Source organism: Mustela putorius, unplaced genomic scaffold, assembly GCF_011764305.1.
Source record: "Mustela putorius furo isolate JIRA1106 unplaced genomic scaffold, ASM1176430v1.1 tig00000873_pilon_pilon_pilon, whole genome shotgun sequence".
NCBI lineage: Eukaryota > Metazoa > Chordata > Mammalia > Carnivora > Mustelidae > Mustela > Mustela putorius.
In genome coordinates, this window is record NW_025421504.1 from 4106210 (window position 1) to 4129200 (window position 22991).

The 22991-nt window shown below is 62.1% G+C and overlaps 1 protein-coding gene across 5 annotated transcripts in view; it reads right to left on the reverse strand.

Moving 5' to 3' along the window:
- SEPTIN9 (septin 9) overlaps positions 1–22991 on the reverse strand; it is a 144403-nt gene that overhangs the window by 16243 nt on the left and 105169 nt on the right. The window contains exon 1 of one of the 5 annotated variants that reach the window (XM_004748820.3): positions 15466–15540. The exons of the other annotated variants lie outside the window; for them this stretch is intronic. The gene's annotated coding sequence lies outside the window, so the exon portion shown is untranslated. Of the gene's footprint in view, positions 1–15465; positions 15541–22991 lie in introns of those variants that run through there. 5 annotated transcript variants of the gene reach the window in all.

A 22991-nucleotide genomic window follows, 5' to 3' on the forward strand; every position in this document is an offset into this window, starting at 1 on the left:
GGCTCTTAGCAGGGTCCCCACCCTGCCACAGTGGCACTGTCTACCTGGGCAGAAAACAGGCCCTGTGGCTCCTGACCACCGCCCGCCCACCGCTGCTCCCTTCTCCTTGAACCTGACACCGTGGCCTGCTCAGTGATGCCCCCCAACCCCTCGCCCAGAGAGTGGCCCTCGAGAAGTACCTACGACCTCCAGCAACAGAACGGACGGACGACCCACGGAACGTGAGCCATCAAGAGCAGTGGCATTGGCCACCGGTCCCAATCTGGAGGAACCCTGCCACCAAGAGGCTCCGTGTGTGACTCAGCCTGTGGCAGAAGGTCACCTACGTAGGGAGGAGTGCAGGACTCCCCCCGCCCCCACCCGGTGACCCCGCTCCTCTCTGCCTGCAGCCTGGAGCCAACCCCCTCCATGGCCTCCTGCCCGGCGCCACCAAGTCTCCCCTGGCTGAAAGGCAGCCCCCGGAAAGGAGCCCGCTATTGGGGTGGGATGCCTCTGAGGCCGCTCACACTGCAGCCCAGCTCCTGGGCGGCGGCTGCGGAGAGCGCACCAGTGCAGGCCTGCAAGGCCTGACTTGGAAGCCAACACCCAGGGGTTGCCCCAGCAGCCTGCCGCCTCCCTGGGGGTCTTGTTGCCTTGTTCTGCATCCCAGCAACGTCCCCCCAAGTTCCATCCTCCCCAGCACCAGACTCCTCTGCCCTGGGCTGCTGCCTGACTCTGCTCCCGGCAGAAGCAGCAGCCACGGGGGCCGGTCCCGTATCGCACGCAGCTGGCCCCGGGACAGCGCCCTCGGGGTCAGGCCCATGCCATCCGCCCAGCTCACCCCAATCCTCTCCATGCCTGGCTCTTAGAGCCCGGGGACTCTGCCACTGTTGTCTGAACAGGCCTCACTCAATCACCACCCGCCCACAGTGCCTGAACAGAGAGCGAGGCCAACCGGTCCGAAGACACCTAGAAGGCTACCGGACGGGCCCAGGCAGGGAACCAGGGTCACCAAGCAGATCCAGGTAGGCGCACTAGGGGGTCAGAGGATGGGCTCCTGGGGATACCAGGGCCCACCAGGGCCTCTTCTCTTCCCGCCCCAAGGCCTCTCCCAGAGAAGACTGCCCTCTAGCCGGTAACCTCCAGGCTCAGTGGCTGCTCCCACTCCCCACCCAGGTGCCTGGAGTCTACCCTCTGGGACCGCGCACAGCTCTGCAGTGCAGGCCGAGGGGACACGGGCAGACGCCTCTGGAGTACCCAAGCCCGTGGCCACGACACGGATGGCTGATGCTCCTCGTCCCCAGCAACGAGGCCCGGATGCAGGGCGGAGGGACGGGAGCTGCTCCTGCCCTCTGCCCAACCTCCCCCGGTGCCTGCAGCCCTGCAGGCCCTGGCCTGGGCACCTCGAGTCCCCGCAGTCCCCTACTGAGCCCACACCCTGCATTTGAGCAGTCTCCACAGGGACTGCGTTAGGATGACGTGCTCCCTCCCACGCCCCCCTCCACGGGACCCCGAGCCAGGGCCCTCAGCCGCCACATTCAGAGCGGCGCCGGCGCACACGGCAGGTCCAAGACTCGCTGTCTGGCATGAACGAGAACAAATGCAGGCCTGACGCTGATCACAATGGCCAAGGTCTCCTGGGGGCTCCCGGCGCCCCAAGCGCTGTTCCAGCCGTGGTCCTTCACGCACCGCAGCGAGCCTGCTCAGAGCAGGGCGACTCCACAGGCCAAGTCCTCCAGCAAAGACCCAGGCAGCATCTGCCGCGGGGGCAGGGATGGGAGGCCCGGAGCTCTCGCCCCCTTTCCCCAGCAGCTGCTGGGAGATGCCCACCCGATTGGGAAGGGAGTTCCCTGTAGGGAAGCCCCAGGCCTATCAAGGGGCACAGCATTTGAGCCCCCACAACCTGGGAGAAAACCACCTAAAGGCTAAGCCTGGCTGGTCAAGCTCCTTTAAAGTAATCGCAGGGCCCAGTATAGGAGTCCCAGAGTCCAGGGGCCTTCTCCAGGCCGCAGAACTCCCAGGGAAGGCGGGGGGCGCGGGGGGGCAAAGAACACAAGCCCTGACACAGCAGAGGCCCCACACAGAGGCCTGGGACGCTGCTGCTCTGCAAGCTCCCCATGGAGCCATCCCAGCAGAGAGCAAAATGCCCCTTCCCATCCCCAAACTCCACTTCCTGGAGGTCGCCCCAGGCTGAGCTGACCAATTCACAGGGGCCTCAAAGAGGCCTCCCCACTCCTGGCTGTGAGGGGCAGGGGAGGGAGAGGTGCTTGTTAGCCAACCTGGGGAAGTCAGTGGGGCTGGGGACCGGACAGACGGACCGGACACACGGACACACACACACACACACACACACACACACACACACGGAACTGCTTTGCATCTTAAAAAAATGGCTACAAACAATAATTGTGGAAGAAGATCCTGGACTCCTCGGGTCCAGCCCCTGGTCAGGCTCCCTGCACAGGGGGTGGCCTGCTTCTCCCTCTCCCTCTGCTGCTCCCCCTGCTTGTGCTCTCTGTCAAAAATAAATAAAAACTTGGGGGTGGGGAGATCACAGGGTCCTAGGGGACCAGAACCACAATACAGATTCATTCAACAAATGATTCAAGGCCAGGGGTCTCCCTCCCAGAGCTGCAGCGAGAGGGCCAGTGAGAACCAGCCATGTGCAGGGGGTGGGCAGGGAGTGTAGGGGCCTCGCCCCCTGCAGGGCTTTGGAAACAGGACCTCCTCCATTTCCTCTGCTCCTTGCTCCTTTCTCCTTGTCCCCCATTCACCCACCCAAGCCGCTACAAGCTCCCCATAAACGTCGCAGGGGAACTTCCTGTTCCCTTCTAAAGATGGAAAACACTGAATATAAATGACCAAATTTTGCAGATTTGTGCGGGCGGGGATCGAGGGCTGAATTTCAAAAGCACACACGCCTCATCTAATTCGATAAGTAATTCCAAATCAAATTACACTTCACACGTTGTACGAGGCAGGAAGTGCCTCGTCGTCGGGAGTCTGGTCGGGAACCGGGATGCCAGAAACCGGAGACTTCGCCCTCCGGCCTGAAACTCAGGCTTAGAACAGGAGCACAAAGGCTCGCGCCTCCGCAAGAAAAAAGGGATTTGCATATGCAAAGGGCTGCATTTTTCTCCTGCTCCGGAGCTCCTTCCCTTTTCCGAGGAGGAGGAGGAGGAGGAGGAGGAGGAGGAGGAAGAGGAGGAGGAGGAGGAGGCGGCGGCGGCGGCGGCCCCCGACTGCCGACTGCCGAAGACAAAGTTGCAGTCTCTGGTTCCCGTGTGGGGAGAGCCGGTGGGGGTGTGCATCCATCAAGGAAGATCTTCCAGGACGCCCTAGCCTCTGCGGACCTGGGAGAGGACCCGGCAGTGACCGTGCCATCCCCTTCTGACTCATTCGTTTCATTCATTCCTTCAAGGACCAGAGACGCCCCAAAGGCGGAGAAGGCGGGGAGGGGGTTCCCCCGCTCCTACCGTCCACCAAGGCTCCCGGGCTTCGCTCCCGCCGGACGCGTGGAAGCAAGCTTCTCCGCCGTCGTGCAGGCAGGAGTCTCAAATCTCGAGAAGCTCTTCGCTTCAGTTGGCCCGAGTCCGGCAGAGTCCGAGTTGGACAGCGGCCACCTCTCACCAGGCCACCCCACCCCCTTCTGGAAGAGGCCCTCTTCTGTTCCTGATTTGCAGGCCCGCCTCCCCCTCCCAGGGACTCTCGGCCGGGCGAGACATCCGTCTTTCTCCGCTCAGAGCAGGCTCCGACCTGCAAGCCGCCTGAGCTCCCTTCCTACAAGGCAGCCTGGAGAACTGACAGGCAGCCAGGGCTGGGATGAGCCCTCCGACTTCCTGTGTCAAGGATTTATTAGCCCATTTTCCAGCACCCACTGGCCTTGCAGGATCAGGGACTGTGCCCCCTGGCCCACCCACCCACCGGAGCCTCCTCCCACCCCAGAGAACCTTCCAGCATGACCGGGACCCCCGCCCCCAAGCTAACCCAGAATCCAGCCCCAGCCAGCCCGCCCACCGGGTCCGAAGGGGCCGGCTGACCACAGAGATTCCGTTAGTTCTTGGCAAATATTTGCCAAGTTAAAAAGAGAAAGAAAAGGTCCCACCCGCCCCCGTGGATGGATGGAAACCGGCCATTTGTCACAGCGTGGAATTTCCTCTTATCAGGGATGTCCCCCTAAAGAGGGAGGCTTCTGCCTCCCCTGCCCCTGCCCCCCCCCCTCCTATCAGCAGCACTGTCAGCAGATGCTCCCCAGAGCTGGGGGGAGACCGGACAGAGGCTGGGGGTGCTGCCTCCTCCAGCTGATGAAGTCATCTGAGAAAACAGAAAGTAGACAGGGCTCTCGGGCTACGAGGGGGCAGCCTCCCCACCCCCAGGGGCTACGTGGAAAAAGACATCAAAATTCACCTCCCCCTCCCCCAAAAAGTTACGAAACAAACCATGCCTGTGCAGTTCTGGTCAGGCCTGGGGTGAGTGGGGTGATGGGGGCGCTGGCCAAGGCGACCCCGTGCCCAGAGCCCCCTCCGGGAAGGCGGGCCGAGCAGGGAGGGGCACATTCCTGGGCCGGAAGAGAAGCCCAGCCAGATGACCCCTGAGGCAGGGGGAGGGACCGCTCATACCACAGGCCCAGGGGCTGAGGGTCCAGGAAGGGTGGGGGAAAGCAGGGGCGGGGTCGGCAGCCCCAGACCCTCTCGCACCAGGGCACCCATCCCTCTGTGGCTCCAGCTTCAGGCTGACAGGGGGCCGGTGGGGGGCGGGGGGGGCTGGACGCATCCCCCCTCCCACCCAGGGTCCTTCCTGCTCAGGAGGACGGGGGCTCTGCACACAGCGTGCTCAGGGCCCAGGGATCAGCAAGGACCCTTCCACGGCCCTCAGCCTACAACCCCGCGGGGCTGCTCAGACCCTCCACGCCTCCCCACCCCTGCCCCCTCCAGCCCCCGCTCGCCCACAGGAGCCCCTCACCCAGTGAATAAACCAAAGGAGGACGCTGTGATACTGGAGGGCCCACCCCTACGGTCACACGCTCTCCAGCCGGAGCGCGGGACCGGCTGCCAGCCCATCCCAGGAGTCCTGGAAACACACCCGACCCTTTAGGCCAGGCCCTTCCCAGGAAAAAGCCCGCTGCCCACCCTCTGGACAGACATGTCCATCCGCCCCGACACACCAGCAGGGGGTGGGATGCTGGCCGTGGGCGGAGTGCAGACACCCCTGTGCCCAGGTGCCGGGTCACACAGCAGAGGGGAAGCAGCAGGTCCGGTCCATCTTCCTGCCTGCGCTGTGGCACAAAGTCTGGGTACACTCTGGACCTGGCGTTTTAAGCAGACACAGCCGCTGGGCCTCTGCAGAGCCAAGTGCCTGGGGTACCTCCTCACCCCAAGTTGTAGGGAATGAGCTCTGACCAGTCCCCTTTCCTTTCCCTAAGTGCTCTCTTCTCTGGGCTTCCATGCCGGCCTCTGCTGCTTTGTCTCCTCTGTCTGAGCTGCTGGGGCTAAGGCTGCCCACCAGCCCCTCCTCCACCAGCAGAATCCGTCCTGGTCCCGGGCTGGATGCTCTCCCCCGTAGACTGCCTGTCCTCTGGACATTAAATGCCAACCTCTGTCCACTCACTGGTAGCCCTCACCACACTTACTGTGTGACCCTGAGCAAGTAACCTAACCTCTCTGTGCCTCCATTTCCTTATGCGTACACTGGAACAGTAACACTGGCCTCCCAAGAACATTGTAAGAATCAAAGATTACTGCCGAGGCAGAAACATGCGAGGCACCGACAACGCTCTAAGTCGCTGTCCGCGAAGTACAGGCCCCGCTCAGCTCCCCAGCTTCGGTACGTGGCCAGTCTCCGGAGCTCCTATCAGCTCTGCAAACAAGGCTCCTCAGAGCGGTTCTCCCCGCCCCCTGCTCCCAGAGAACCCCCCCTTCCCCTAGGGTGCTGAATGAATGAGCGGGGAGCTACTGCTCTTCCTCCAGCCTTCCTCTCTTCCCAGAACATCGTGGGGGGCCGGCCACTGCTCCCTGGCCAATCCAGGTGGCACCTCTCCCGCCCTGGCCCCCGAGGTGCTGGCCTGCATCCTTTCCCACGGGCTCCCCGGCGGCTTTCAGTGTGCGGCAGCGTGTGAGCTGGACGTTAACCATGTCATCCTCTAGAGGCACCAAACCCCCAAGAGGAAGGATGGATGGATGGATGTGCTTCCGGGGGTGGCTCCTGCCTGGTCAGGAAATTTCGCTCAGGAAATGGGGGTAGGGCGCCCACGGAGAAGGAAACCAGGCAGACACTTGGTGGCCTGTGACGGGGCCAGGGGCAGGCAGGCCCAGCAGATGGGCAGGGGCTCGGAGCAGAACACCTGGGACCACCCTGAGGCACTACCCTGAGTGGCTTCCCCAGCTACAGGCAGCCTGACAGGTGCCACAGAGTCAAGTGGGTCTCCTGTGTGCAGGGGACCAGGCCACCAGTCACTGGGCAACCCTGAAGACACGCCCCCTGGGAGCTGGCATCTGTCGGTGAGTTGCAGAACTCCAGGGGGACTTTTCCTGCTGTCCCTGAATCTGCCATCCAGCTGTTCTATGTGACACACCTCCAGCCCAAACTTAAGAGTGGCTGAACAACGGACAGAGCCCGGGGCTCAGACACAAGAGGCTGCTGGGCCACCAGAGCAGCAGGGACCCCAGGGCTTGGCTGTGCAAGGGCACTTCAGTCTAAACGCGCTCAAACTTGCTATCCCGCCCCCCACCCGGCCGCCGGTTTCTCCCTGGAGCCCGCGTTTACTGCGGTAACTAGCGGTGACTCTTGAAATGAGACCAACAGAACCAACACCACGGAAACCTGTCCTTACACAAGTCAGGACGGAAGAAAGCCCAGCCTGAAGCGTGCTGTCGGTGGGGTGTCCCGCTCACCCCGCACCCTCTGTGCCCCGGGGGTACCTGCCGAGGGATCGGAAACGAGTCAAAGAGTCAAAGTCAGCCTCCTCCGCTAGGTCGGCCGCCAGCACAGAACAAGGAGGCCTGGGGGTGGGAGCCTGTGCCCTCCCAGGTCCCTCAGCTCCAGGATCCGGGAAGGAGCCACATTCATATGGTAATTTCTGCCTGCGAACTGGCGAGAGGTGGAGGCCCCTCCAGCTGCGGCCCGGAGGAGGAGGGAAGCCGGCCCAGGGCCTCGCCGCCCCCTCCTGGCTTCCGCCCCCTCCTGGCTTCCCAGCCCCGTCAGGCCCTTCCGGGGCTCTCAGCTCGGGCTGTGGGCTGCGGGGGGAGCAGGCGCACCGGGCACAGGGCAAACGGACTTTGCGTTTTGCGCTCCTGTGCTGGTTTCACATGACAAAGGACACGTGTTTGTTTGAGCCTAACTTTTCTGTGTGTGGCACGGGGGCAGATGCTCCGGCTGCCTGCGCCCCCTCCCGGGGTCCCCGAGTCCCCCGCACCTCCACCCTCCCTGGAAGGAAGCGTCTGCCTGGGGCCACGGCTGGTGAGGTCAGGGGGAGCCTGATCTTCCAGGAAGAGGCCGCTCCCACACCCCATCCATTCCGTCCACTCCCCCAGCTTCCTACGATGGAGGGGGTCTGCGCAGCCCAGCCGCTCCCTCCACCCACTTCCTCCCGCTCAGGGGCTCCACTGCAGCTTCCCCATCGCCCCAGCGGGAGGACCCGCAGACCTTCTTCCATTTCCCCACGGGTGAAGAGAACCAGAAGCCAGCGGCAGCACTTGGCTACAGACCCGAATGGCTCTTCTGTGCCCCCACGCGGACCCCCAAACCGATCCCCAAACCCATCCCCAGGCCCAGCCACCATATCCCACGAGGCTGGCCCTGCACCTCTGGAAAATTGTCCAGACGTAGATTCAACATGTCACGGGGGAAAGTGCAAGAAACACGCAGGGACTGGGGGCAGGAGGCCCAGTGCGCCCCCACCACCTACCACGGGACGGGCAGGTCCCCAAGAGAAACGAAAACACATGCACACCAAGACCTGGGCACCTGTGTTCACGGCGGCGTGAGTCATGACAGAATGCAGGGCACCCCTGACGCCCACCCACAGATGAACAGGTAAACGGAGCACGGCGTGGCCGTCGTGTGGAGTACTGTTCAGTCACGAAAAGGAACGAAGCTTTGGCACCTGCCACAGTGCAAACCTTGAAGACACCACACCCCGTGAAAAGCCAGATGCGTTGGATTCCAGTCCTGCAGAATACGCAGAACAGGAGAATTTACACAGACCGACGCAGTTCCGTGCTGCCCGGGCCTGCGGAGAGCCTGGCTACAGATGGATAGAGTCTCTTCGGAGATGATGAGAATGTTCTGGAATCAGTGGCGATAACCGTAGGACGTTGCAAATGCATGAAACACCGCTGAACGGCACGCTCTGGGAGAGTGACCTTCATGGTGTACGGATGCCATCTCAACAAAGCTATTAACAACGTAACGGGGGCCCCGTGAGGGATCCCTAGTACACGAGCGCGGGGGCTGTGTCCACGTCCATGGGCGGCTCCCAGCACCACTCTGAGTCTGCAGCCCTGGGAGTGGGACGCTGGCGGGCTCCTCCGGGACCTCCCGCTGTGTGCTCCTCTCACCAGCAGTGCTCATGAGGACTCGCCTTTCATCTCGGTGTCCCAGCCTTGAACCTGTCAGCCACAGTGAACTAGGAGCACTAGGAGCAGGTCCCTTTAATACCAAAGGAGGCCCTAAGCCTCACCAGGAAGGGCAGGATGGCAGCAGTAAACGTGCAGCAACCGGGGGCCACAAAGGGACCACAAAGGGTACACTCGGCTCATCCCAGGTCTCTGGGCAGGAAGGACAAGGGAGAGCCCACTCAGCATCCCGGCTGTGGGGACACCGGTACCAGAACCAGCTGTGTGCGGGAGCAGCCGGACCTGGCACCGCCCCCCACCCTCTGCCCGACACACACACATCGGGCAGGTGCTCAGTCTCGCCTGCCGGGTCGGGCAGAGGAAGTGACTGCGGGAGCCCGCAGCTGCTGGGGCCCCCGGACTTCCGGAGCCATCTCCGCAGCATCCACCCCAGATGTGTGAGAGGCTCTCGGCCACTCCCTCCAGATCCCAAGCCCTAGGGACTCTGCTGGGAGGGAGACGCCATAAAAACAAGTCAGAGAGAGAATTCACTGAAGCCCCACTTTTATGGGGTGGCCCAGGCCCCCGAAGGAGAGGGGCCTGTGGTGGCTCAAGGTTTAATTATAACTTTAGTACTGAGTCTCCCGAAGCCCCGTGGTGTTAACTAGCTCTTTACTCCCCAGCTGTCCTTAGAGAGCCCCGTGGGGAGGAGGCAGTCCAGACCAGCCCCCACGGAAGGGCTTCTTCTACCCCCAACCCACCCAGCAAACCCTGGGACCCACAGAGAACCCGCCTCCCAGCCCTGACTCAGTCTCCCCCACAGCCCCGTGAATGAGCAGCAGATGCAAGTTTCTGCTCTTGAGCCAGAGGCAGAAAGCAAGGTACGGAGAGAGGCCGCTGGCTCATCCTCCCCGGGCTCCAGCTGCAACCCAGGAGCTGGCGGCATGAGGCTCCGGAGGACCAGGCCTGGGTCTCAGGCCGGGAAGTCTCTCTGCACGTTCCTGCTGAGCAGCGTCCAAGGCACAGCAGGAAGTGACAGAGACAGAGGTGGCTGCTGGCCCACACGCAAGGACCCAGGGAGACGGACCAGGCACGCCGGTTCCACCGTGAGCCCTGGGGGAGGCTGGGGATGCAGCCAAGACCTCTGGAAGGACGGCACAGGTCAGCTGAGGAACCTGTGCCAGGCGAGCATAAAGCAGGAAGCAGGCATCTGCGGAGAGGTGCGGTGTGGAGGGCGTGCACGGAGCCGGGCGGCCTGAGAACAGCACAGGGGACTGGCCCCACACCCCCTGCGCCCCTCCTCTGCCCTCCTGTCCCGTTTCTCTGGCTGCCCCGATTCTCAGCTGCTCTCCTCTGTGTCCAGGGAGCCCAGGACGACCGGTACAACACTTCCGGGCCCTGAAGGCTTTGCTGAGTCCCCACTGCCAACGAGCTGCCTTCCTGGGGACGCCCGAGGGTCCCAGGGCATCTCATCTTGGAGTGTACATACCACCAACCTAACTGGACTGGAAGCTTCTGGAAGGCCCGACTTGTGTGTCTCCCTACCCTGCTGGTCCCAGGGCGGCCACGTTGTTGGAACTCATGACAGTGGCTGTCACAGGCTAACGTACATCTCCGTGGCCAGGGTCACACGTTCTCTGATTTATGTCCGTTCACCCTCACGCCAACCCCGTGAGGCGGTGACTGTTATGATGCCTTCTGGATGCTGGAGCGCGGCTCAGAGGCGGCGAGCCACGTGTGTAAGGCCACAGCGTCCTCCAGAGGTGCACAGGGGGTGATGCAGGTCACTGGCCCCGCGAGGGAAACCACCTCCCTGAACATCCATCTCCTCCTGGAATTTGGGGCGCGAGCAGCCAGGCCGTCCCAGCGCATGAGCAGGGCAAGAAGAGGGGTGCAGTGGGGAGCCTTGGGAAACAGAGTACCCCCTAGTCCTTGGGAGCCGGCCGACGCCAAGTTAGCAGAGGTGGACACCCAGTTAGCCCCAGTGTCCACCAAATCCGGCCACCCCATCCCGTCCGACCCTCCCCTCGGCTGGGACACAAGGCCCGCTGGACCCAACCAGACTCCGCGCTGTTCCCTGCCTTCCACCTAGAGTCACCACATCAAGGGACGGCAGGCCTCACGCAGGGGGCTGTGCTCTCTTGGATCCAGCCTCCAAGGGTCCTCAGCCTGCTGGGGCCCTCGGGGTGGAGGGGGCTAAGAGGGGCTCACACTAAACCTGAGTAGGGGACACATGGGAAGGAGTCCCAGCTCCACTGCCTCCAATTTGGCCTCAGTGGGCCAAGCTACTGAACCCAAGGGGCCCAGTGACCAGCTTCTCGGGCCTGGGCCCTGGCGTCCGCCTGCAAGGGGGGGGGAGGACGGGTTTGTGCCCTGAGCTCTAACATCCCTGGCGTGCAGGAAGACCGACGGGGAGGCGCTCGCACAGTCCGTGCTGGGCACTGTTCAGATGCACAGTCCTGACCCGCAGGAAGCAGCGCCTCGGCCAGCCCGATGGGCTCCAGAGAGTTCCAGGGAGCAGAGGCTGCAGGAGGGCTGGGAGGGGGCATCAGCATCCACAAAGGCCACACCGGCCTTGGGGTAAGGGGGTCCCTGGGGTCATCTTGAAGTTCCTTTCTTCTGTAATAAATAAACTTATTCCTACTAAGCAACCCTACCTAAGGAAAGAAACTCTTACCCACCTAAAAATGCTTCCAGGATGACTTTATTGTTTCGCCTCAGTTTCCAGGTAGGGAACCTGGCGTTCTCGTTACTTAAGTAAACTCCCTAAGATGAAGACCGAGGGCCCCGGGGACCAGGCCCAGAGGTGACCGTCCGTGATCAGCAGGACGGCACCGGCCACAGGGACCGGCCCCAGCAGACGGACTGCCAAGTCCCGGAGCGACGGGTACCAGCCCCCGATCAGCAGAGCGTGGGGTCTGCAAACCGACCGCGGCCTCCCAGCCTCCCTCCACCCCGTGGCCTGGGTCCGCAGGGCTAGGCCAGCCCCCAGCCCACCTGCGCAGGAGAGTGAGGCCAAGAGGGAGAGAATTCCTGGAAGCGCGCGTGGCCCTGCCACGGATGTGCCGCCTCCCTCCACGGCTCTCCGCGCCACGCTGCCCACCCGCGGCCCCCCACCCACAACCAGCAGCCGTTCTCCCTCAGACTCCGTGGAGCCACTGTCACCGTCTTTAGTCTTTGGAGCCCACCACGGACAGCCAGTGACAGGGACACGACATGGATCCCTTCTCTGGTCCCCTACTTCCCCGGAACCAGGGCGCGGAGCGGTGCCAGGGTCATCTGGCCCAGTGCCCGGCCCTGGGGAGAATGCATTTGGGGCCTAAAAAAACGCTCCAAGAAGAGCTCACATAAGGACAGCAGGACTCGCCGCTGCTCGTGTGAGGCCCCCGGAGCTCGCTGCATGGAAACCGCGGAGTCCCGGGTGGACAGATGAACCGCTGCGGTCCCCCCGCGCTGACAGGAGTGCGTTCGTGAACTGAGCATCGTGAACTAAGCAAGACCTGGAGGCCGAGACCAAGGAAGCGCCCTCTCTCCACAGGCCCACGGTCTAAGAGACCCTAGACCGGACACCAACCTCCCGACCTGATGTGGCTGGATCCTTCCTCCACGAGGGAGGGTGAATTCACCTCCTGCTCTGAGCTAGGAAAATCTTATCTGCTGCCAGAGGCCTGGTGACAGGCACCTAGAACCGGGCCTGCGGGGTCGGGGGAGGTCTGCATTCCACTGGGGACACCAGCAAGGACACTATCCTGATGACCGGCCACTCCGTGCCTGGCACTCGCAGGGCAGGGCCGGGGCTGGCAGGCCTCTGGGGACACAGGTCCGGGAAGGGGAGGGCCTAAGCCAGGTGTGACAGAGCCCAGCAAGGAGCACCACAGGGGAACCAGCGGAGCCTCCCTGCCCAAGGCCAAGTGCGGGTCAGTGTTGGTGACTCACCCTGACCCAGAGCTGGGGCTCCAGGTGCAGCCATGGGTGGTCAGGAGCCAGCCTCTCAGGAGCTGTCCCCCGTCCCCAGGTTCAGGAGAGGGACAAGAAATGTCAGGGTGCCCTTGCCATGATCCAGCTACCGAACCCAAATCAAAACATTGAAAATTCGGCTGAGGTTGGAACAGCCAGGACGAGGGAGGGAGCGGACAGGCTGGCCTTCACCTTGCACACCCTCTGCACCGTGCTGCTGCCCCAAACCGAGGCCCAGGCCCTCCTCCCCGAAACCAGCTCCCGCCAGCTGAGCATGAACTCTGCTCCGCCCGGAGGCCCAGCGGCAGCTCAGGCCCCTCCACAAAGTCAGAATCAGAACTCAGAACCTCTGGGCCTGGCAGGGCTGCTCTTCTGCCCCCACAGGCCTAGTGGCCCCACACTTCCCAGAGGTGGTAACAGAGAAGGAGATGAGGGTAGCATGTAAACCCCACTCCTGCACCCACGGTCCAGGGACAGGCCACCGCAAGCAAGATATGCACCCCCAACCGCCCCGTCCCTCCGCCAACCCTGAAAAAGGGTCCAGATGAGCCGGCTGGGAGGGGGTGGGCTGGCGGGCCTGTGACTAGCCCTGGGCCTCCCCGCTCGCCCGCAGAGCCGGCTGCACAGCCCACCACCCTCGCAGCGGTTCTGGGCAGGCCTCCTAAGGCTCCACCGAGCTCCTGAGAACAGGCCCCGACCTGTCCAAGGAACCAGGCTGGCGCTCAACAGAGAAATCAAAGCTTGCCGCTGGAGGCAGAAGCCTGCGGATGGCGTCTTCGCCGAGGGCTGTGATCTGTGCTAGAAGCATTTCCCCAGAGCCTGGCTGCGGGGCGCGGGGCTCTCCCCACATCACCAGCCCTGAAATACAGTCCTTCTTCCTGTGCTCTCAGCCAAGCAGAGGAGGAGGGCGCCCAGAACCCTCGGGCCGTAAGGAAAAGCCACCCGAGATCCCGGTGGGCAGCGGGCCTGGGATAACGGAAGCTCCCCAGTGAACCAACAGCTTCCGAAAAAGGCACTGAGCTCTTTGACAACACAGGAAGCTGGGCCCGGCTCGAGCTGCCGGCGGCTCTCATAAGGATGGGGTCTTCCCCTTCTCTGAACACCCCCAGGGAATGCTGCTGTCCTATCTGACAATGACAAGGGCAGCTCAGGCAGTGGCGGAACAGGAAGTGGGGACAGTACGTGGCCAGGGAGGTGGGGAGGGGTGGTCACCCAAGCGGGTACAGGGCTTCTGGGGAGAAAGCCCAGGGTAAGCCCTGTCCTCCAGACTTGGGGAGGACAAGCTGGGCCAGGTGCACAGGGGATGGCCCAACGGGCCCCAACCAGAGCTGTCTTTGGCCTGGCTGGGTGTCGCCTTGTGGATGTCCCCTTCCCATCCAGAAGGGTGCTGACTCCTCGGTCCTGGAGCGCCCAGGGCCCCACACAGAGCAGGCCCCTCCCCACAGAGCAGCCAACCGTCGTCCCACAAGGTGCCATCTGGAGGAAATAAACACACAAACCGGTAGACACGATGGTGTCGCAGGTGCCACAACACAGAAATGATGGGGTGGGGGGTGGGCATGGGGACGCCTGGGAGGGGGTCGGCCTCGGAAGAGGTCTCCTTCCGCAGTCACACCTTAGCCCAAAGGAGATCCAAAGGAGGGAAGCAAGAATCCTACCCTAGGCACGAGGTCTCAGGCGTCTGAGGTCTCAGGCAGACGCCGGCTCTCAGGCCCCAAATGGTTAAACAAACTCAATCTTCTTCCTATTTCCTGAAAAGGGGCCCCCTGGGTTGCGGGGAGAGGCCCAAGAGGACTGACATTTATGTAAACACCCACAGTGAATGAAGTGGGGACTCCGCACGCACTTATAAGGGGTTATAAGGGAATAGAAAGGATCGTGAGCACATGGGGGCTCTTTCTCCCTCTCCCTCGTCCCCTAACAGGATTTTCCATGAGGGATCCAAACCAAATTCCGATCGGGGCGCTGTCTCTACAGCCAGAAACACACTGGCTGGGCGGCACATTTTTCTCCAGGAAAGGAATTTCAAACTGCTCTTTGGTGAGCAGAGATGCTCCCCAAACCTCTGACAAAAGCTGGGAAGACTCCCCAGCAGAGAGGAAGCGGAGGGACCAGGATGGAGTGCCTGGAGGCAGAGGGAGCGAGAGGCGGAGAACGACGTTTCAGCAACAGATGGCGTGGCCCCAGAGCACCTCGGCCCTCCCAGCACTGGGGCCCTCCGGACGCGCTGGGCCGGCCTGGGATCTGAGTCTGGGGCATTCCCCAGCGTCTCGGCTGGAAGGCTCTTCGGATGGCAGGTCCCCGGGTCCCCGTGGGGCTGCTTCCTCACCCCTGCTCCTTGACAAGGGGTGGCGGACCGCCCCACTCCCCCTCCAGCGCGGTGCACCCGTCCCAGCCCCCACCCGCTCGGGGAGCAAGCCGCACCCCCCACAGCGCCCGGAACCCAGACAAGCCGCCGCCGACTCCCCGACCCACAATACCACGTCGGATCCCGTGTTTCCAGCATCTGCCGAAGCCAGTCTCCCGCCCAGCCTCGGCCCCAACGGCTGACAATTGGTGCGGAACAGTTTTAGGAGGCGGCGGCCAACCCGAGCCCCCCCTCTCCAGCCCGGGGCCTCCTAGAAGTCAGGGAAGCCCCCTGCGAACGGGAAACGGGCTCCAAGAAACTCCCTGCCGGAGGAGGACCTAACCACTCAGCCAAGCTGGCCAAATATTTACAAAGAGATAGCTGTGGCCGCACAAAGCCCCTTTCTTCTGCTCCGCGGCCGAAAATCTGGGCCCCGCGTGGAGACCGAGCTCCCACCACCCCTCTCCCGGGGACCCGGGGCGGTCCGCCGGCCGCAGGCAGGGGGCCCGGGGAGGCGCCGCTCTGGGCCCCCGTTGCCCTGCCCTCGGGGAACCCTGGGGCGGCCGCACCACCTGAGGCCCCCAGCCACCGGTGCGAGGCTGCAAGGAACAAAGGGAGCGGAGAACTCACCCCAGCCGCGGCGACGGGCTGCGCTGGCCGCCTGAGAGCGCGGCCCGCCCACCGGGTCACATGGCTCCGAGCCGAGCAGAGGATCAAAGGGGCTTTGTGGCCGCGGAACAAGGAGCCTCCCAGAGCGCCGTAGAGGTAGGAGGGACCGCCTGAGAACCGAGGCTCGGAGGCAGGGCGAGGGAGAAGGCCCCCCCCCCCACCCCCGGAGGAGGCCAGGGGCGCCTGGCTGCAGGCCTGAAGCCAACCGGGCCGTGCGGGGTGCATTCCGTGCCTGAGAAACGCCAAGGAGCTGAGCCCCCCAGAGGGCTTGAGTCATCCCCAAAAGGAAAGGGCCATGGGGTCCGGGAAGGAGAGAGGGCAGGAGGCACTCACCTGGACACCCAGTCCAGCTGCCCTGGCCAAGAAGTTTGTGGGCCCGAGAAGCCTCCAGTCCCTCTCCTCCGACTGTCCTCCTGCCCAGGTAAGATAGGACGGGCGTGCAGGGCAGTGCCAGGAATCGGACACGGCCCGGGGGTGCCCCCTCTCCCTGCTGCCCCGCCCAGCACCCTTTCTGCCAGGTGAGCCCCTGATGGGTCCCAACCCCATCCAGCTCAGATGGCACAGCAGGCTATCGGGCAGGCCTCCCCCCAGGGCTGCAGACCTCCCCAGGAAAGCTGTCAAAAACCAAAGCTGGGGCTGTTCCAGGGTCTGGGCATGGGGGCCAGAGCACAGCGGGCCCTGTGTGCCACCTACTGCCCAAGGCCACGGTGACAGAATCACCCCCACGGGAGAAGCAGCACAAGGGGACCACGGGCCGGGGCTCGGGAGGGAAAGGTGGGGCCAGCCCAGCTTACCCCAAGCTCTGTCTTCTTCCTGGAGCCTAAGGACTCGGTTTCGGGGAGCTGGGCTGCAGCTTCTACAGCCTAAGGGCCCAGGCAGTGAGTCACCCCCCTACAGACCCTAGGGATGGGCTAGGTGGTCCCCAGAAGGAGGAGCTTGGGAGCCACCCTGTTTGGGGTGGGGCCTGGGCGCTGGGATCTGCCAGACCCATCCTATGCCACGACCTCTGACCCTGACTGAGTCACTCCCAGGCTCAGGGGGGGCCAAGGCAGCCAGCCCCAGACCTACTCCCCACTAGGGGAAAGCTCTTGCTGGTGTTGGGAAGTTGCAGGGGCAGAGGGCGAGAAGTTCAAGTGCAAAGGAGTCCTGAGTGACACCTGAGCAGGTGGCCACCCGCGGGAGGAACAACTCGAGCCCGGCCCCTCCCCCCCGAGGCATTCTCTCCTTCCCCGTCCACACTCGCCCCCATGGCTGGTGGGTGAGCCCCACCCCACCTTCCAAGCACCCGGCCCACTGGCCACACTGGCAGGCTGATCATGTCCAGCGGCTCCTCCCTCCAGTTCTCAGAAGCCAGATCTCCGTAGCAGCAGCCACTGGCAGTCCAGCCTGGCCGCTCCCACTCCAGATGGCCAATTTCCTCCCCAAGGCCTCCCGAGTCTCCAGGTTTGCCATAATGGCCTCAGGGAGGCTGGCCTCCCACTCCCTTCCCCTCCCCTCAGAGTGCAGAGCTGCTGCCCTGGGTCTCTGGGCCGGGGGCCAAACACAGGCCGCTTCCAGGGGAGGGACCCCGTGTCCAGAGTCCTTGCTCCCATCTCAGTGCTAGGGAGGGCGGTGCGGCCCTGAGCTGAGGGCCTCGGAGACACACCAGGCTCAAGGTCCCCCTCACTCACATCAGCTCTGGCTCATTACCCAACCCTGTGGGACCTGACCTTCCCCACCTGTGAAATGGACACGATCACCTTACAGGAACTAAAGCAGGACGCGACGTTCAAGCTGGGAAGACTGGCCACTCGGAACCTAGGCTTCTCTTTCCTCCAACAAGGTGGTTTCCGAGGACAGGGAAGAGGGAGGGCCCAGCCCCTCCAACCACCCCCTGCCCCGCCTGCTGGGCCCTTGCCACTGGGCCTTGAAGGACAGCTCCAAATGACAGCAGGAGCGACTCCTGTCCCACCCGGCGTCAAGGCTGACGCGGAACCATGGAGATGCCACCTCCCGGCTCCGCCTGTCCTGTGAGCGGGGCCCCTGCTTCCCAGCGTTCCCCTTGGAACCTCTCACCTAGACTTGTCCCCCAGGACCCACCACCCCCTTTCCTGGGCACCACATGGGCAACCTGCCAGCTCTCCAAGGCCACTGCCTGCCCTTCCTCTTCCTCTCATCCCTACAGACTGCTGGCCCGGGACGTGGCCTGGGGGCTTCCCACGTGTTTCTGGGTGCATCGCCCATGGGATGGGGGTCTCCAGAGCGCAGGAGAGGGAACCCCTGGGCCTCACAAGACGCTCAGCCCAGGGGTGGGGGGTGCTTTTCTGATGAATTAGTTCTGCCCCTGGGGCCGGCCCACACACAGCATCTACCAGAATGGCCTGGAGCCCACACAGCCGCCCACTGAATCCCCAGCAGAAACAGAAAGCGAGGCCCCATAAGCACAGCACATCTGTCACTGGCAGTAGCCACGTTTAAAAACGTAAGAAGAAACAGGCGACACTTAATGTATTTTACTTAATACAGCCCAAACAGTATCAACTCAACAGGTCACTTAAACCCTTTCTATTTTTTTATTTTTAAATTTTTTAAAAAGAATCTGTTCATTTGAGAGAGAGCGCGCGCACAAGCAGGGGGAGGGGCTGAGGGAGGGAAAAGCAGGCTGTGTGTGCAGCAGGGAGCTCGATCCCACGACCCCGGGATCATGACCTGAGCCGAAAGCAGACACTTCACAACAGAGCCACCTGGGGTCCCAAAAACTTTTTAGACATTTTACACTCTTCTTCTCCTTTCTGTACTGAGCCTCAGAAATTCAGTGTGCCTCGTGCACTCCCAGCAGCCCCCTGGTTTGGACCGGGCACATTTCTTTTTTTCTTCTTTTCAGGGTTTATTTATTTATGCTATTTCTACACCGCATGTGGGGCTCAGACTCACAACCCTGTGATCCAGGGTTGCACGCTGTCCCGACGCAGCCAGCTGGGCACCACCAGTCAAGGCACACTTCACGCGGTCAGCGGCTGCTGCGGCTACTGTGCCGGCAGTCATTGGAGTTTCTCAATCAACCCAGGGCTCCAGGTCCTTGGGGGGCAGCTCACGGAGACCCGTTATCTGAGCGCTACACCTTGATCTCCATGGTGCATGCGCAGCCACGTTTGGGGGTGCTAAGGGATACAGCTTGATGGGAGCCACAGTAGCCTCTACTGGATCTCGAGGACCGCTGATCCCTACCTCACACCGCCCCCCTGCCGGGGACATACTGGGGATGTGTCTCCCAGATTCTACTACCACAAAGAATACAACTTCTCCAAAGAAGTTACTCTGCTGTATTTGTGCTAAGCGTCAGTGAGACCACCACCGGTTTCTGGGGTTCTTTGTCTCATCTGGCTCACAGGTGCTCAGGCCAGGGTGAACTCCTGCTTCAAAGGAAGACCACCGCCCAGCCTCGCACCTGTCTCAAGCAAGTGATGAGCTGGACCGTTTGAGCGTACCCCCCTGCAGCCCGGACCCAGCAGCTTTTCTGGTGGAGGCTCCAGAAAGCCCGAGGTCATGCAGACTTCAGGGAGGAGAGAAGTTGTCTGGGGCCAACTGCAAAGGGAGACAGGGCAGCGTAGGGGGAAGCGCAGGCAGAGACCCCAAGAACGGAGAGCGTGGGCCGGCGGAGCTCCCGCAGGCCTCTCCCCTTCCGAGCTGGGGCATTCCACACTCTGACTTCCGTGCACCTTCGTCCTTCCAGTAACCAACTCGTCCTGCCTCTGTTTACCAGCTGCAAAGTCACACACAGGCACGCAGATCAGAAAAAAAAGTCTATAAAGAGCAGACTGGGGGCCGCCAGGATGGGTGGGGGGATGGGAATGGACCGCTTAATGGACATGGGGTTTCCTTTTGAGGGGATGGGAATGTTCTGGAACTAGATCATGGTGATGCTGCCCAACCCTGTGAATGTGCTAAGTGTTACTGATGGTGAATTTCTTGTTCTGGGCGCCATAAAAACAGACAGACCATGAAAACTATACTTAAAGGAAAAAGTCTAATGAGTCCTTTCCTCTCCGCAGGGCACTTTATCGTTTTATTTTGTACCTGGAGACCACAAGGGCCCCGAGACAAAGCAGGGGCGCTGGGGCACAGTGTCCCCTGCCTGGAGCCTGGAGAGGTCCCCTGACGTGGCAGGAGGGACTCGAGACGCAGAGACTATCCTGGGTGTCCTGTGGGACAGTTGAAGACTACGGGGAAGGTGACCACGTGACGATGGGGGCAGGGACTGGGTGCCGTGGCCACGAGCCAAGGCCCACGGGTATGAGGACATACCCTCCTGGGGCCTGCCCACGGCACGCCGTCCGTAGCCCAGTGACCTGATCCCAGACCAGGGCCTCTGGAACTGCAGGACAGTAGGTTTTCCTGTTGCCTAAGGCCACGGTAATTTGTGGTACTCTGTCACAGTGGCCCCAGGACCCTCACACAGCCCTGTAGTCCTGACTTGAGCCAGAGTAAGGTAGGAACTTCCACCTTCAATCGAGGAAACAAATACTTAGAGCTGGAGGAAACCTGCTCCTGGCCAAGGCAGTTCAGAAGCACGAACAGGATCCCTCCCAGCCCTTTGGAGGGGGGTCTAGCTCGGGTTTTCCAAGGCTGTCACTTTCAGGACATTCTGGCCCCCTTGCTGGACAACAGGCTGCCATGTGGGGCGGGGGAGGGGAAGGGGTGCCACGGTGTCCCTGACAAGGATGCCTGCCGGGGGCCCAGAGTGAGCAGCACCCGCCGCCCTCCCTGGGGACCCCCCGCCAGAACAGTCATCAGGGAGAGGCGGCAGCACAGGACAGGTGGCCTGCAACAGGTTTCTACTCTGAAAGGGGAAGGGGGACAGTTAGGGCAGGCTCCCACCTCCAAAGGGGCCACCTGGGAGGAAAGCACAGTCTGGGGGTGCCACCCACCCCGCCGCGCAGGGACACCCACGTGATGATGCCCGAGACCACCCCCTCGGGTGCAGGGCAGCGGACAGGAAAGGAAGTGGTCACGTGGCAGCCTCTCTTCCCCCCACCCCCACAAGCACGCATGCCCCAGCGCACCCCCGCCCCTGCTTTCTCCTGCCGAGCCCAAAGCGGGGTTGTAAACACGACACCCAGCCCTCCCACGACCTCTTTTCCAACCCGCCCTGGATGAACCCCCATGGGATGCACAGATACGGGCCATCAAAGGCCAAGGAATAAACACCCTTCCCTTGGCTCTGCAGGCGGTTGCTGGGCTGCCCTGCACACAGGGGCCAGGGAAGGGCTGGGTGGCGGGTCAGCAGCGTGGGGCCCCTGGGGTGGGCAGCCAGCAGATGCAGCCACACACCCCCAGGGGGCAGGGAGCCCACACACGCTCTTGCTGTCCTAGGGTGGGCTCCCAAGGGGCCCAGAGCGAGGTCTCAGGCAGGCCTGGGGGTCCGGGGCCTGCAAAGTCTCTCTCGCCACAGAGCAATGCTTAGCAGGCTGGCGGTTCGGTCATATCTGGTTGACATCTCTCTTCCGGTTCCTTTGCAACGCGACCGAGGACGGACAGTCAGGCTGCCTCCGATCTCAAAAACCAGGCCCCTCCCTTGGGCCCAGCTACGATCTCCTCCAGCTGCTGGCCTTCTCCCCACCTCTTGACAGTTTGTCTGCACTGCGGTCCCATCTTCCCAACACCTGCTCGCATCTTAACCTCTGCCGTCTGGCGCCCGCCCATCTCACTATTTAAACCAGCCTCCTGAGAAAATGCTCAGCACCAACATCCAGCTCCACCAGGCTGGCACAGATGAACGGCCCCTCCTTCTGGAAAGGCACTGCTCAGGGCGCTATCCTCCCCTTGTCCCCCAAGGCAGGGCTTTCCACAGCACAGAGGGGTCTCTTCTCCATCCCCAGACTCAGCCAAAGACGGTGTTCCCAGCTCAACCACCTCTCACAGCACAGGCCCTGCAGTCTCCCAAACCCCTCCTAAAAACCCCACCCCTGTTAAAAATCACCGCCTCTAGGAAGCCCTCCAGATGCCCTCCCTCAGACTCGACCACCCTTCCGTGCTTCTGGAGTCACACCCTGATCTGGAGCACTTGCCAGAGGGACTTACTCACCCCTCCTGGTCTCCTAGGTAGCAGAGGCGTGTTTGTGGAGCTCCGTGGCAGGAAGGCCCCATTTCCTCCTTTCTAAGAAGCCTGCGCCTCCCACCTCCGCTGTCAGGTTGCCTCTTCCCCTCCAGGGCACCTTAATACACATTTATTTCTCCCCTTGAAGAGCTAACATGTCAACAGGGTGTCTTGGAAATTATGTGATGATATCTCAACTCTCGGCAGCCAGCTCTGCTCCGCCTGCGGGCATGAGGGCCACTGGGGCGGATCCGGGAAGCCCCAGGCCCACTTCCAACCTCGCCCACCCTCCCTCGGGAACCCACGAGCCCCGGGGCCGCCCCGGTGACAGCCAGCCAGAATTCTAGATGCCTGGCCACGGAACAACCGGAACCCAAACCCTGCGCCAGTTTCAAAGACCAAGAGACCCCCAGCGGGCTCTCTCCGGGTGCCAGGAGGGCGGGCTGCCGGGTGGGGGCGCTCCAGGTTGGTGATATGTGCAGCGGCCTCCACGCCCGCCCTCCCCGAAACAAGGACGGAAACCAAAGCTCAGCAGCTGAGACAGTGGGATTGGGGGCGGGGGTGGGGTGGGCGGGGGCGGGGTGGGGGATCAGGGTTGCGCAAGGCTCTGAGACCCTGGCTGTTTGACCTCTGGAAACAGGTTCTCCATCCTAGCAACACATCACTACTCTAAAGAGGAACTTCCAAAAAATACAGAGGCGGGGTCTCACCCCAGCCATTGAGTCCACTAATCCAGGGTTGGTATTTTCTGAAAACTTCTCAGGGGACTCCACCGAGCATTCTGGGTTGAAAAGCACCGTGTGCGGAGCCTGGTCACTCCATCTGCCTTTGGCTCAGGGTCCTGGGATCCAGTCCCGCCCCCTCTGCCCCCCTTCCCTGGCCTGTGCGTTCATTCTCTCTCTCAAATAAATAAGTAAAATCTTAAAAAATTAAAAAAAAAAAAAAAGGCACCATGTGGGTCTGACAGGTGCAGACACATGTCTGGAATCTGGTGAGATCCCGGGGTCTCTGCCGAGAGCATTCTGAGCCAAATGTACAAGCGGCACGCACAGGATGAGGGGGAAGCTGGGGGGTCAGCAGCTCCTTCCACTGTCCAGAGAAGGCCACCCAATGGACAAGGCTCTTTGATTTCCATTAAGCTTTTCCACGCTGCCCGCTGTCCGGCTGGGACTTGGAAAAGAACAAGACAAAAAGGAGACCTTGGGAGGGGTCCAGGGGACATCACTGTGGCATAGTGATTCTGAGGAGCCATTTGAGCTCCTGAAATCTCTTAACAGTCTAAAAGCAGAACTTCCCAGAAGGACTTGGCTGTCACCAATCCCCTGCTCTCAGCAACCAGGCAACACAGACTTCATCACAGAAGACGGGAAAGTCTTCACACCAGACCTAAATAGACATTCACAGAACTATC